We start from the raw sequence: 13967 nt of genomic DNA, 5'->3' as shown, positions 1-13967 counted from the left end.
TCGCTACCTGCTTCCCTCTTCGCTGTACTTAATAGCTCTGCTTTCAAATCGGGAAACGTTACTGTGGTGCACTGGCCGTACATAGTGGTTCTCGTTTTCTTACTGCTAACAAAATTTTTAAAAACCTGTGGTATACAGCAAATAACTATTGAATGAGCTGCAGTACTCTAAAAGGCGGGCATAATTACAGTCTAAATCAACACGCAAAATTGTTTAATTAAAAAAAATTCACCGCTCAACTTTTAAACTAATAGCTCACGTATTGCATTGTACTAATTAAAGCCTGTTTAACGACCATTCATATCGGCGGGAAACGAGCTAAGTGCATTTATTACCAAATATCAAATAATACCTTTCCCAATGTAACGCATGAGGCGATAGCCTTGTGGCTACCATGCCCACCTCCAAATTGGACAATACTTCAGTTACAAGGGTTCGAGTCTTGGTGGCAATGGTTGTGAAGAAAGGATGTAAAGGAGCCGGTGAGTTATATGAATAAAACAAAGAAAGATTTGTGTTCTGAAGCTCAAAATGAGGCGCCGGCCTAAGGACAACGGTCGTCGTCAGCATAACAGCGGGAGGCAAAGGCCAACCAAGTTTCTAGCACCTTACAGCTGCCACTGTAAAACCTATAGGTGCAAGTGTGCCTGGCGGGGCATGATCAATAGATGTGTTTCTCACTCTTAACTCAGACTGTGATACGCAACAAAAGCTCGCGCTTACGACTACCTGTCATTATCGTAATTATGAAAATATAAACCTATAAATGTGCGTGTACCTAACAATTTTTTGGCGTTTATCTCTTTTTTCCTGAGGCTATAGGTAATTTAAATAAAACAGGAGTGTAGAAGATTCGAGTGCAGTTTGATCCTTCATATAATGCGACTGCACACCATGACCAACGGCCAACTAAAGAAATATCTTCTTTCGAATCTTAGAACGAAGTTACGCAGTTTTGCTTTTCATAGCGAGGAGGGCTACTTTACTGCACAGAAGAAAAAAAAGCTCAGACAACTTACAGATAGAAATGCAACCCTGTATCGTGAATGAAGGCGCACAAGATTCACTGCTCAATGGAGTTTGCACTATAGGATCCATGTCTAACACGTTTTCAACAGTTTCTGTTCTCGTAAAGAATGAATCTACGAACAGCTGTAGCAACGCCAACGTTCACAGGAAGGACTGGCGTCGAAATTGGGACATATCGCACTGCTGCTTCGTGCATCTGGTGTGTGTTGGAATTGAGACACAAATTTGAGTAAAATGATGGTTTTTATAACGCTTTAGGTATGGCATTGTAGTTGGCGACCTAAAATCAGTATTTTGCCGTCCTCCAACGTTACGGTTTCAAATCGCATTATATGTATTATTTTGGAAAAGTTTAATAATCCCTCAGAAGCTTATTGCGTATGAGGTGTATATTGTCAAGTGGTAGTGACGGTAAAGAACACAGTAGGAATACTGTGAAAGACGAAGCTAACTTTTATTAGGCGAACCGGTGCCTATAAAAACAGGCTACACTTAAAGAACTGCGAAAACGGTGAACACAGTCGGTGGTTGTCGAAGTCTGATTTACCGGTCAAGCGCGTCGGCTTTTATACTCGAGTTCCAGAGTAGTCGCTGTGCCCGCGTGACTTCTAGAAACTTCTACACCACTCGCGTCGTGCATATATGCAATCAGATTACACATTGCTTGGCGACAACATACAGCGGTTAGAACAATCGATAACATTGCAGAAATTTGCGCTACATGCAGGCAGCTCCCGTGCTGAGCAATAACATTTGTTAGAAGGTGAAAAGCACTCACCCGAAAAAGATAAGGAAGTCTACGTGTCAATATTAGCTGGCTTTACTGTAGTGAAAAACTCATTGCATAGAGTAAAACATCCGGCAACCTGGAATAGTTTACACTGATCAAAAAGCGAAAAGTAATAAGAAACGCATTGCTGCGTCTTATAGTGCGCATTGGTTTATGCGATTGAAAGTGTAATGTCTATGTACTTTCTCACTATTGTGAAGTATATTTGGCAGCGATAGAGAGGCGCCAAGCGACATAGCACAATGAAGTTATGTACAGTATTGGCTCTATGTATGGGTCAAGTACGTATGTTAATGCCACAACCTCACATCATGAACGTTGGTGCAGCGCACCACTAAGGCAACTCACAAGCAGAACCGGTTTTCGTGATAAAAAGCCGATCGAGGTGTAACTAGCAGAAAAAACTTTTGGTCCTGCTGTTGAGCGGATAAGCGGGTACGAGCGAGTTCGCTTATGTAATCAGTCAGGACCGATTCATCACAAACCTCTAAATTCTTCTGAAAGTTCGTATATGAAGGCGAAAGTGTATTCAACGGAAATACAGGGTGCTCGCGTCGAGCAAAAAATGATGAATAAGAAGCGGAGTTCAAGAGCGAGAAATTACACGCGAATGTCAATAAAGACAGGGCGATGTTCCTACGCCGGTGACCAGCGGAAATGTACATCGACAAAATGTCGTCTACCGTGTAATTGATACTTCCTTAAGATCATGGCGTGTTTATATTTTGTGTAGCACGAGCGAGTACTGTACACGATGACATTGGAGAGAAAGCGGTGAGCTAAGTTCATGAAAAATTACTCGAGGTTCGCCAATATTGAACGTCAACTCAGTGTGAAAGCGTTCGACTTTGGTCGTTCCGCTGACCAGGAAGGCTTGAGCGGTGCCTTACTGGTAGGAGTATTTCGTAACCACAGAGATAGATATACGCTTTGTGGAAACAAGCAGAAGGAAAGAGCCAAGTTAGTTAAAGATGACATAATGACAGCGCTCGTATGGTATACCAAAAGACTGAAGAAGAGAATCAGGTTAGATGGACGGCTCTTTCAAGCTCTGGCAGAGCTAATAAGTGGCGACGAAATGGCATACAAAAGAGCATAATTCTAATCAAAATGAATCAGCGTGGTCATGCTTGCATGACACTGCACGCTCACCTGATCTACGAGGTCATGGAGTTGTGCCATGATGGCTTACACTGGGTGCCTGAGAACAAAAACTAGTGCATCAGACACATGGGGTGGACGTTTCTAAGGCACAAAATCACATCCTGAAAGAAATAACCTTGCAAAAAGAGGCGCCAGCGGATTGACTACTGTGGCTCTTTTTGATCTTGTTTAGGATGAAGTCAGCGTTTTCTTGAACGCCTATTTCTCAGAGAATTAGTTGAAGTTATGCTTATTTACATCGCAATAGCGGTCGTTCTCTAGGAAAAGTGAAAGCATTTCATTTAGGGGTAACCTAGTACTCTGTGTAGATTACATGGGGCGAAGTAGCAAGAATGCCTTAATAAACGAATACAATTCGAAAACAAGTTCACTCATTAGTGCAGTGTAGATAAATCTAAGCACCTCTTTGGAGGACGCAAGTAATGAAGAGACTGTGAAAAAAGTAGCCTTGTAGCCCTGTAGTAAACTGAATGGACCATTCGTGCTTTGACAACTGGGTAAGGTTATTCCTGAAGGCAGAAAATGTAGTGTACAAGTCTTCCAGTTGGCGCTCGCAGTGATCAAATGCCGCAAGGGATGCGATGACGCCACGGCGACACGCGACTGTACACCAACAAAGAAAGGCAATTTTTTAAAGTGAAGCTGTCTTTGGGAGGGCCCCTTGGTTCGACTTCACTGCTGCTGATGCCTTGCACGCCGCGTCGGGGGGTGGTTCAGTGCGTGTCAGAGAGGAGAAGCGGATCTTTCCATTGGACCTTTCCATGCTGTCACATGTACATCATGCGCTCTGACGCTCCCTAGGCGTTGTCACATTCGCATCTTTATATCTGTAGCTGTCCATGACTCCCCGCACAAGCATTGCACAAACTGCAGCACTTACACTTCTCCTAACGTGCAAGTCCTGAGGAGAGGTAGATAGAATCGACGTTACTACGTTGGATAGAATGATAGAGAGGGGGCAACGAGAAGACTCTGGGCGTTTGTACAGCCGGTGCAGTCGCGAAACGAGCGGATGACAGTCTTGCCACTCGGATTTCCTTTACGGGGGGGGGGGGGGGGGAGATCGGGACAGAGAGAAGGCGAGGTGGGAAGATAAAGAAACGTTATTTCTGAAAATAAAGACCAAACATATTTGTCAAGCAGACAGCGGACACAGGGGGTGCATAGTGAAATGCGCATTTGACCACGGTGTGTTCTAGGCGACACTACGGAAGCGTTCACCGGTCAAATCGACACTTAACTGCCCGCCGCGGTGGCTATGCTAGCGTGCACGTCGTGGGTTGCTTCCCAGCCGTTGCAGCCTGATTCAGATGGGAGTGGAATACAAATAAACGTTCATGCATATAAAGTTAGGTGCACGTTAAAGAACATCAGGGTATCGAAATTATTCCAGAGTCCACCATTGTCCGATTTTTGTCTTTGCACGTATAGCTCCATAATACTGCCTAAACTTCTGCCGCGATACCATGTGCCATGTGAGGCAACGACAACGCTCAACCTTCCCATAGGCTATAAGCAATGCAGCACGACAACAAATCAAGCAGACGCGTATCGTTGTACGTTCTGCGTATTACGCAGAAAAACAGCAGTGGTGCACGCAAGTTAACATTTGCCATGAACTCACTACCATCGTATTGCAATAAAGGATTACAAAATGACACATTCGCAGTCAATATCACCGCTAATTGTCGCCAGTAAAAGCGAACAGCACAGAAGCTTCGCTTATATCGATTACACTAGTGCGTGGGATGCGCATAAATTGTTTCATCATCATCATCGTCGTCGTCGTCTCGTTAACACCGCCACCACCATCATCATCGTCATCAGCCTATTTTATGTCCACTGCAGGACGACGGCACCTCCCTGCGAGCTCCAATTAGCCCTGTCTTGCGCCATGCGATTCCAACAAGCGCCCACGAATTTCCTAATTTCATCACTCCACCTAGTATTCTACCGTCCTCGACTGCATTTCCCTTCTCTTGGTATCAATTCTCCTACCCTAATAGTCCAACGGATGTCTAACCTGCGCATTACATGACCTGCCGAGCTCCATTTTTTCCCCTTAATGTAAAATAGAATATCGACTATACCCGTTCGCTCTCTGATCCAAACCACTCTCTCTCTTAACGCTATGCCTAGCATTCTTCGTTCCATAGCTCTTCGCGTGGTCGTTAACCACCTTCCTAAACCACCATTGCATAAGTCCCAGCTCAGCCATAGCACTTTTACCCGGCCGCTCATCTGCCATGACCATTCCTTCTTTCCTGATGCAATCGTTTATTGGAATGCACTCGCTGACAACTTCGTTACCTGCATTGACCGCAAGAAATTTCATGAATACCTAAGAAATCACTACGAATAACTTTCTGTTCCCAGTGTACATCGTTCATGAACCCATCATAAACCACTCGAAATAGTTAACCCTTGTCAACCCTTCCATCTAGTTTAATTTTGCGAATGTATTGCCGCGTTAGTGCTTTAAATTCGCAATTTTTCTTTGATTGTTTAAAATCATACAAAATCAGCAATGTTTATTGTTTTCGTTGTTTTGTACGTAACCACGCCTACACGAGTTTGTATTGCCCCCCCCCTCTTGTGTATTCGCTACGGGCATTCAAGGTTATAATAAATGAAATAGCTTAAATGATATGAAAAAGAAGAGAGGATTTGAACCTTCTACATAGGCAACCGAGCATTCCATATTGCTCAGTGAGATAATCTAGTAGGCGGCGAAGTTATATTCTCTCTCGATAAATACAACCCATAGGGCCCTACATGCCTAAAAGCTTTTTTTATTTGTGCACTGTAGATGAGTAACTCGATATAGCACGATTTCTAAACGGTTCTGGCCTCGTAGTTCGTCCATCATACATGCGCTGGTGGCCGTAAATTCGGCTAGGCAAAAATTGTACAGCCTAATCCGACTCGCGTTAAAAACAATAATAACGTGCGCTCGCTTTGATAGCAAAAGGGCCATCTCAGTGGCTACAAATCGGCAGCGCGCTTCGAAAGTTATTGCAGCCCATTCCGTACATGTTACGTGCCTAAGGACTTCTTTGATTTCTCCGCTGTAGATGTGCTTTGTTGATGGCGATGAGTAACCCTATACAGTATGATTTATAAACGATTCTGGCCTCAAATTTCGCAATCAGACATGCGCTGGCGGCCGTGAATTCGGCTAGGCAAAAACTATACAGCCGACTCCGATAAGCGTTGAAAATAATAATGTCGTGCCCGATGCGCTCGCTTCAAATCAGTGTAAGTCAATTTTATATATCTCAAATGGTTGAAAACATGCTTGAATTATCCGCGCAATCAGGCTTTTGCTGCTCACTGCAGGTGGCACGACTTAGTATTCCTCAATGGTTCTAAAACCATGCTTTCAGATTCACCGGTACGCATGCGGCAATGAACGCGGCTAGATATACTATACATTCTCGGCGAGCTTGAACAATGCCTAAATGTAGTGTAACAAAAAATAAATTGATAAAAACAAAATCTTTCAGCGCTTACCGGGAATTTACTGGTCGCGAACTCACGGGGGCACAATAACCAGATTACGGTCTCCGCTTCACGTTTCACACATCAGTGAAGTCATTCCTGATGACGTGGAACAGATACTGAATAGACGCCCAAGATTGAGGCGCCAAGCGGGAAAAGGATGCCTCGGCAGTGACTTTCACTGAAAGGAAAAACCGTCAGAGTGGGAAAACGGGCCGCTAACGATGGCGTTGAGCCGTGTGTAAGAAAGGCGTCCTTGTCCTATGCGTCTGCGATCAGTTACACATTGTTGTAAACATTGTTTGTATATTGTTTAGACTATGAATATGTGTGTTTCAAAATGGTGCTCAATATAGAAAAACTACTCTCATATTGCACTCGACGCTAAGAAATCAAGCATTAGCAATCAACATCAACGCTAATTATCGTCAATCAAATCGAACAGCACAGAGAGCTTCGCTTGCATCGTTTACCACAGTGCTTGGGAAGCGCATAAATTGTATGTACTACAAATTTTACTTCATAAAGAATGCGCTCAATAACAAAATACTACTCCTGTATGCACACAACGCTGCAGAAATTAAGCATTCGTCGTCAACATCACCGCTAATTATCGTAAATCAAAGCGAACAGCAGAGAGCTTCGCTTGCATCGTTTACCACAGTGCGTGGGATGCGCATAAATTGTATTGACTATAAATTTATATTCTTAAAGATAACGCTATATAATTTTATTTGTTTATTTGTACATACTGCAGCCCGATCGGGCTATTGCAGGAGTGGGTGTGAAAGGCAGAGAAATGAAAATAGTAATACAGGCAATACGAACAATACAAACAAACACAAACCAAAACTATGCAATGGCCGCCAAGAATAAGTTTAAAGGAAGAGAACGAGTAGGACCAGGCAAAGAATTGCGGTACTCGATTACACAGGGAAATAAACTGTATTTAAATGTGTCCGTACGGGCGAAATAAGGTGCGATGTTTAGGTGATGGTGACTTCTAGTATTAAATGGTTTTGCAGGATTAGGTAGTTATTCGAAGATATACGGCAAGAAGAGTTAATAATGCAATGCAAGAACTTCACTGATTCCGTGCGGACATGACATAATACTCCCGTATTGCACTCAACGCTGAGGAAATGGAGTAATCGCAGTGAACATCACCGGTAATGATCGTCTAAGAAAGCGAACAGCACAGGAGCTTCGCATCCATCGGTTACCGCAGTGCGTGAGGTGCGCGTAAGTTGTATAGACTATGAATTGATGTGTATAAGTGGCTCTCAATACTACAGTAGTACTCCCGTTTCGCACTCAAAGCTGAAGAAATTAAGTATTCGTAGTCAATATCACTATTAATTATCGTCAAACAAAGCGACCTGCACAGGACCTTTGCCCAGATCGGCTCGCACAGTGAGTGGGATGCGCATAAATTGTTTAAACTATGCATTTTCGTGTTTAAAAATGTCGCTCAATAATGAAAGATATCTCCCGTATTGCAGTCAAGGCTGAAGAGTTTAAGAATTCGCTGTCAACATCACCCCGAATTATCTTTAATAAAAGCGAACAGCACAGGAGGTTCGCTTACATTGGCTATCACAGTGCGTGAGATGCGCATAAGTTGTTTAGAATATGAACATATGTGTTTAAAAATGACGCGAAATAATCAATTACTACTGCCTTATTGCGCTCAACCCTGAAGAAATTAGTATTCGCAGTCAGCATCGGCGCTAATTATCGCCAATCAAAGCGAACAGCACAGAAAGTATCGCTTACATCGGTCACCACAGTGCGAGGGATGCGCATAAATTGTAAAAAAATATGAATTTGCGTGTTTAAAAATGTCGCTCAGTGATGAAATACTACTCCCGTATTACACTCAAGGCTGAAAAGTTTAAGCATTCGCTGTCAACCACACCTTTAATTATCCTCAGTCAAAGCGAACAGCACAGAAAGCTTCGCTTACATCGCTTACCACAGTGCGTTGGATGCGCAATATTTGTTTAGAATAGCAATTTACGTGCTCAAGAATGTCGCTGAGTAATGAAATACAACTGCCGCATTGCGCTCAATGCTGACGAAATTAAGCATTCACCGTCAACATCGCCGCTACTCATCGTCAGTCAAAGCGAACACCACAGATAGTTTAGCGTACACCGCTTACCACAGTGCGTGGGATGTGCATAAATTCTCTAGACTATCAATTTAGGTGGTCAAAAAGTTCGCTCAATAATGAAATACTACTGCAGCATTCCACTCAACGCTGAAGAAGTTAAGCATTCGCAGTCAACATCATCGCTACTTATCGCCAGTCAAAGCGAAGAGCACAGGAGTTTCGCACATTGATTACCACAGTGGGTAAAGTGCAGATAAATGGTTTATACTATGAATTTACGTGTTTAAAAATGTCGCTAAATAATGCAATACTACCCCGGTATTGCTTTCAACGCTGAGGAAATTAAGTATTCGCAGTCAACATTAATGCTAGATATCGCCAATCAACGCGAACAGCACAGAGTGTTTCGCGTACATCGTTTACCATAGTGCGTGGGATGCGTATAAATTGCCTAGACTATCAATTTAGGTGCTCGAAAACGTCGCTCAAAAATGAAACACTACTCCCGTATTGCACTCATCGCTGAAGAAATCAAGCATTCGCCGTCATTATCACCGCTATGTATCGTCAGTCAAAGCGAACAGCACAGAAAGCTTCAATATATCGGTTACCATAGTGCGTGGGATGGGCATAATTACGCGACAGAGGTAAGGAGCTCTTGTCGCAGAAATACCTGTGTCATCGGCGTTGGCCGTGAACGTAAAATCCCGGTAGATAATTCATAAATAAAAAAAAACGTGCAAGATAGGCTGGGTGCGAATCGAACCAGGGTCTCCGGAATGTGAGACGGAGACGCTACCACTAAGCCATGAGTTTTTTTTTTACTATTACCGGCTTGGCAAAAGAAAATTCAATGTGAATATTACATGGCCATAAAAAACAACTAGTCAATGCCGGATCAGTGCGGTGTCATAAGAATAATGTAGGCTAGTCACTTTGTTCAAAACACTTAGCCAATAAGGAGGATCACTCTGTGCACAGAAAAATTCGCGTATATATAACACACTTTCAAGGAAGTATTCAGCTGCTGGGGCCTGAACAATGCGCTCATATCTAATATCCATACGCGTTCGGCACACACTGTGCATGCACAGAAGCATGAACAGATCGACAGGCACTCCCTCTGGTTCCGCACATGGCAGGAAGCGTATCCCGAAAGCAGTTAACGGCAATTCCTTTTTAAAGCTACGTTTTAGAATGTCCCACAAAAACACTGCGTCATGGCAGTCCAAGAAGGTATGCTCAGTCGTCTCCGATTTTTTGCATATATAGCAATTCACAGACCAAGGTACAAAAATGCCTTTGCTTTGCAGCCACGGTTTCACTGGGAGAGTGCCTGTATGTAGTTGAAGAAAGAAAGATTTAACAGAAGCTCTTACCGGCATTCGTTTAACTCTCTTAAGAACATCTCGTTCTGAACCTAAAACAAATAGTGTACTATACAACGGTACAGGCAAGAATACATCAACAAGATCTTTATACAACTTCTTACTAATAACAGCGGCCAGATATTCACTAGAAAATCTTGCTTTTAGTATTCAGAAAGACGCGACCACTTCACGCAAAAAAGCACTTAAAGGCATTGGCCCCGTATACATGGACGACACTACATAATCAGGCAATGAATCGCGCAGTCTAGCTTGAATCATTGTTCTCAGAAAAGCATCCTTTTGATCACGCAGAAAAAAAGAAACCTGCTTACAATCTGTTTGAGGAACAAATGGGACAACCCCAGCCGACCATTGAACACTCTATGGAACAGATTACTAAGGCTTGTAGGGCCCCATGTTGAGGCCCAAATAAACATCGCAAATACTCTATGCAGCTTTTGCACAGACATCCTTGTCAGACATAACGCTTGCATCACATAAAAGATTTTAGCGACTAAAAACAAATTACACACGGTGGCTCTTGCAAACATCAAAAATTTGTGCCCTCCCCACTTGCCGGTCTGGATTTTCATTCGCACTACTTCATTGTCCCAATATTCTTTGCTATCTCGATAATGTTCGAGGGGGACACCTAGGTAGGTGCCTGGAGTCACCGCCCATTGCATGTTACAAAAAGTATCAGGCTTGTATTGCCAATTCCCATGCCAAAAACCAAGACACTTGTTCCAGTTAATAGCACTTCCACTTGCAGTACAAAATTTTACAGCCTCTTGTACAACTGCCTTAACACTGTCATGGTCCGTACAAAACACTGCTACATCATCAGCATATGCTAAAACTCGAACTTCAGTTTTATGAAAAGTGTAACCCCGGATGTTTGGGCTCTTCAGCAGCCACAAACAAAAGGGCTTGAGGTAGAGAGCGAAAAGCAGGGGGGATAAAGGGCAGCCTTGTCTCACAGATGACTGCACAGGAATACCATCACTACCAACTGCCTATTAATTATCAGGTTCGCTATACAACCATTGTACATCATTTTAACACCTTCTGTAGTAACGGTTCCAACATTGATATGGTCTAGCATCGAGAACAGAACTTCGTGTACAAATTTATCAAACGCCTTGTGCAGATCTAATTGCAACATGGCCACGCGCCCATACATTCCGTCACAGCATTCAAGGACAGTTCTAGCTGTGTGAACATTGGTAAAGATTGACCTGCCTTTTATGCCGCATGTCTGGTGTGGCCCTACAAGTGACTTAATAACACTTTGAAGGTGTCGCTAAAATCTTCATGAAAATCTTATAGTCCACGTTTGTTAGACTGATGGGACGGAATGATTCAACAGACTGTAACCTAATCGGATCATTCGTTTTAGGAATTAGTACCACGTGGGACGCTCGGAAGGATGGAGGACTTGCTTTCATTTCATAGAATTCGCTAATCAGTCTTTCAAGCGCGACTGCCATTTCTGTTCTAAAAGCTTTATATAGAGATGCACCGAGACCGTCTGGTCCAGGAGACTTGTTTGAACTAAGCTACAGAACTGCTGATTCAATTTCCTCTGCCGTAATACTGGCTTCTAGAGCGTGCACAAGGTCAACCTCTAATCTCGGCACCAGCGATAGGAATTTTGTTCTGAAGTAGTCAGTGTTCGGTGTAATAAGGCTGAATATATCTGCGTAATGTTCAACGAATGCCTGCTTGATTATTTCTCTTCGCTTTGTGATTTCGTTTTGATAGCATATTTCCGTTATCTCTTTCGACAGAGCGTGCCTTTTTTCATCACTGAGCGCGCGTTTGGTGGGCGTCTCTCCGGACCACAGTTTTTCGTTACGCCCCCTTATCACTACGCCACGGTACATTTCTTCGTCTATTGCCTCGAACTTAGTTTTAGTCTCTTTAATTTCTTTTGTGAACAATCCCGGCTCGTAGCAGTCCGTACTTAGCATGAAATGTCTGGCACTCTGCAGCTCTTTAACTCGCTGTTTTTCTTTTCGTCGAAGCGCACATGATCTATCAATAGCGGCTATTTTAATATCACATTTGAACTGCTCCCATACTTGCAGAAAACTTCCAGAGTTACTTCGCAGCATGTTCGCTACATAATCCTTGACTTTAGTCACGTACTCTTCATCTTCCAGTAATGTATCATTAAACTTCCACAAGTCCCAATTAAATTTCGCAGCTATTCTCTTCTCACCGATTGTAACCATGACTAGACAGTGATCACTAAAAGAGACATAGATTGTCTGGTAGTCAGAACATAACAGCGAACATTCAACAGGAACATATATACGGTCCAATCTAGCATGACTGCCTCCCTGAAAGTGAGTGTGCATTGCCTGGCCTTCATGCGTCGATATCAAGCCTACATCTTCAAGATCGTGCTCACATACAATTTCTGAAAGTAACTCGGCGCTCCGATCTCGAAAGGAACGGTTTGTTGTCCTATCCTCTGGTCTACAGACGCAATTGAAGTCACCAAGCAAGATCACCCGCCTTTCAGTAAGCAGGACAGGCTTCACCTGTCGGAAGAAACTCTCCCTTTCAGCAATAGCATTCGGAGCATATACACACACAGCTCTCCAAGCCACTCCATGCGATTCAAAATCACACATTACAAGACGCCCACTTTCACACGAGAACACAGTATCAACAGCCCCCAATACCATTTCTTAAAAAAATAACGCATCCACCCGCTCTTCCAACAGCATGGCATACGCATACGCTGTTTCTGCTACGATAGACCGCTACCATTCTGTCTGTTTGATCTTCGTCTTCAATTTTAGTTTCCGGAACCGCGAGCAAATCTATTTCGTTTTCTAGCAGAAGACGGTTCAGTTGCAGTTGCCTTCTACGCGCAGACAGGCCCCTTACATTAAGCGTAGCAACACGTAGGCTGGACGTGAGGTTGGTAGCCATCTAAGGAAAAGGCAGACGCCAATCAGTCTACTCACACGTCAAACAGGGTGAATCTATATCCATTAAGGCGTTTGAGCTTGGTTACTGACCCGATCAAAGACCGGGCTTCTACCGTTGTGGCAAAAGATGCCTCCGCGAAGGCGGAGGGAGAGCAGACGCAGTACTGCGTTCCGGGGGCAATTTCGCTTTGGGGTTGAACGGTCCGCGGCGCGATGACGGTGCCTTCGGCGGAGGCTCCTCGCCGCGTTCACCGACCAATCTCGATTCCCGATTATCCGAATCCTCGTGAGCCCGCTTCACTGGTACACTTGACGCTGCGGGCATCTCGGCATCGGCGTCGTCCTGGTTGTCGCCCTGCTGCCCAGTCGTAACCAGGCTTACAGCAGTCACGCTATCCGCTTTTTCCGGAAGGAACGCTGGATTTGATGCGACGGCCGGCTGGGTTTGGTGCTTACCTGCTTGGGTGGTATCTGCAAGGGGTGCGGGTGCGGTTTCCTTGGATCTTGACTCCTTGGTAGCATCATCTCCCCCACTTCCGCGGGTCGCTTCGACCGCGTCTGCTTCATCCATGATGTGTTCGGCCGCTTCATCACTTCCTGCCTGGCCCGTAACATTAGCGTAGCTACGCACGCACTGGCTCTCATCGTGGCCGAAACGCCGGCATAGCCCGCAGCGTGGCACCCGACACTCACGGCGTATATGTCCTTTTCCACGGCACCGAAGGCAGAGCGGAGCCCTACCAGGAACATGGACGAGAGCAACGTCCTCACCAACACGCAACTGATGGGGCAAGTCCTCGATGGCAATACCCACCTTAAGTTTCAGTGTAACCGACCGTATTGTTGAAGCACTTGTCGACGCAGCCTTTATTCTTCCATTTATCGCGGGTTATTTCGGTCACTTTTCCGAACGCTGCTAATTCCACTCGCACGTCGTCGTCTTGCACACCGTGGAGCAGCCAAAACAGCTTCAGCCTGACGCCTTGGTTGGTCGGGTCAATAACCACGCAGCGGTGGTCTTTCACATTGAAAGCTTCGGCCTGCAGAATTTG

The 13967-nt window shown here is 44.4% G+C and overlaps 1 protein-coding gene across 1 annotated transcript in view; it reads left to right on the top strand.

Annotated features, from left to right (window-relative positions):
* Window positions 1-13967, top strand: part of LOC142573273 (chitinase-3-like protein 1) — a 372557-nt gene that overhangs the window by 307012 nt on the left and 51578 nt on the right. The gene's annotated exons all lie outside the window — the stretch shown is intronic.

The sequence above is a fragment of the Dermacentor variabilis genome, chromosome 2, assembly GCF_050947875.1.
Source record: "Dermacentor variabilis isolate Ectoservices chromosome 2, ASM5094787v1, whole genome shotgun sequence".
In the NCBI taxonomy this organism is placed as follows: domain Eukaryota; kingdom Metazoa; phylum Arthropoda; class Arachnida; order Ixodida; family Ixodidae; genus Dermacentor; species Dermacentor variabilis.
The sequence above is the reverse complement of the archived record's forward strand: the minus strand, read 5'-3'. Positions and strand labels throughout refer to the sequence as shown.